We start from the raw sequence: 2,403 nt of genomic DNA on the forward strand, positions 1-2,403 counted from the left end.
GAGAAAAGGGCTTGGGTGCAGTGGGGAGTATTAATCTCCCATGCCTAGGTGCTGCCATGAGCAGGCCTAGGAGCTGGGGTAGGTAGATGCACATACCAACAGGAGCATGTGGCAAGGATACTTTAAAATTAAACTCTTTATACTCACCTAATTAAAAATGGCTATGCTGTTCATTTAGCATTTCTGGGCTAGAACTTAGATGATCTACTTCAGGCTATTGTACAGCTCGAGACAGTTTAAAAGGAAGAAAATGGCTATTCTGGATAGGAAAAGCTCCTAAACTATAATTACTGCATCAGCACTTAGATCTGGTAATTTAGCTACAAATGTCATTGCAGTAACTCAAGAGCAGATGGACAGCATGCTCTGTTCATGTGCTAACTGCTGAAACTTTTTTTCCTTTTCTCCTTGGATTTTCTCTCCCCTTTTGTTTAGGCTGGATTTGGTGTTTGGATATTTTCAAACATCTCCCATGAGCTGTCATACACTTGGAAGAGTTAACCTGCAATGTGTTCCTCATACTGCATGTAGGCTTAAACTAATAAAGGGTGCTTTGGAGAAACAGAGGGAGCTTTAATCTGCTTTGTAGCCCGGGGTGAGCAGCACTAATGCTCTGCTCTCCTCCAGAGCTGCACCGTGCCCTTGGGAAGTGACCTTTGGGAGGCTGAGTGCCTTCACAGGGTAACAATATACTCACTGTACACACAGCTCCTGAGGCTGCTGGGCAGAAACTGCCCTCCTTGCTCTTTCCTTGGATGCTCAGGAGGGAACTTCAGCATCCACTGTGCTCTTCCTGAACATGGTGTCTCAGAAATGACAGCCCCCATGGCCAGATGAAGAAAGTAACGCATGCAGTATTCTGGAGTGGCTAGGGTCAGGCTTCTAGCACAAGCAGCCTGTTTCTCTGCTGGCTCAGAAGCTCCCAGACTGATGACAAATGACTCAGACAAAAAGCCAAATGACCCTCGTGCAGCTGGCCAGGTCCCTGGAAGATGGCTGTGTCCTTGCCTTTCTGCAGCCGGCCTTGTGAGCGCTCCCGTTTGAGACCGCAGAGATTTTAGGATGCCACAGGGTAAATGCTTGGCAGAAATGACTGTTATTACTGTTCTGATTGTTGTTATTACTGCCGTAATTATGGTGACGGTAAGAGCCAAAAGCCCAAGAGAGTAGCCCATTGATCCAATTTGAGACAGCTTCTCGAATTTTCAAGCTATTTACATACAATGGACAAAAGACAAAAAAGAGAAGCTGGTTTATGAAATTGGATCAGGCAGTGTTTGAGCTGAGTGCATTCCAGCCTGCAGCCAGTAGAGCTGTTACAGCTGGGGTGGGGGGGAACTCCAATTAATTTTCTATCAATGTCCTGTAGCTGTTGTCCCTTGTATTAGCTATAAGGAAAATTCTGTAGCATTTGCAGGTTAAACTTCTGTGCGGCAAACATTTGTTGATGCAGAATTTGCTGGATGCCCTTATACAGGTCCATTTCATTCTCATAAGCACATTAAAATCTATTTTAGATAGCTATATCGAGTGCTCAGATACCAGAAAAATTCCTCTTGGATCCCTTGGGGTGCAGCTCCCTCATTCTGCAGTGTCATCCTGTGGTGCATCATTCTGCTGTATCACTGCAGACAAATCAATTCCCTGGCCCATTCCATTAACCCATGGGGCTCTGGTGCCTCCTTAGCACATGGAAAGCTTTTCCTGTTCTTTTGATGGTACAAGAGGAGCTCCCTGCTAAGGACAGAATGTACCAATGGTGAGCAACACACAGGCAGCACTGCAGAGCTTGACTCGGTGTACTTAAACTCTGTTTTCACATTCATAAGCAAATACTCCTGTAAATAATAGTTCAGACCTTCCATAAACATTCATTACCGTGGCCTAGAAAGAAAAGTTTGTGTTCTGCACTTTAATATGCTGTTATGGTAATTGAAAAGTGTGAAAACAAAGAGTCTTACTGGAATTGGCATTGTGGGAAACATCAGGAGTATTCCTGAAAATGATGGGAGGTAAAAGCTTTTGCAGTATAAGTGTGCCCTTGGGTTTGTTTGCAAAATGTTTGTCCATGCTCCTACTGGAAGTAACTGCTAACACTTGCAGCTCCACAGCACTCTAATAGTGAAGTTATATGTCAAACTGCCTGGAGATTAGTGGAGGAAGAGCTGGGATAGGATTTCTTGCTTTTGCAGGAGGGTTTTCCTGATCTTATTTGTTATCTAAAGCTTTGCTTTTGCAAAGGATTTCAGCAAGTGTGCATAGGTGTGTTCCACTGTGCTGTGTTTTCATAGGCTCCTTTGAAAACTGTAGCTCAGTGGCTTTAGATAAAACATGAGAGCAACTCCTCTTACTGCCATTCTAACACCAGAAGACAGACCCTGAGAGCTGTTCCAGTTCTGCTTG

This window comes from Passer domesticus, chromosome 8 (assembly GCF_036417665.1).
Source record: "Passer domesticus isolate bPasDom1 chromosome 8, bPasDom1.hap1, whole genome shotgun sequence".
Classification (NCBI taxonomy): Eukaryota; Metazoa; Chordata; class Aves; order Passeriformes; family Passeridae; genus Passer; species Passer domesticus.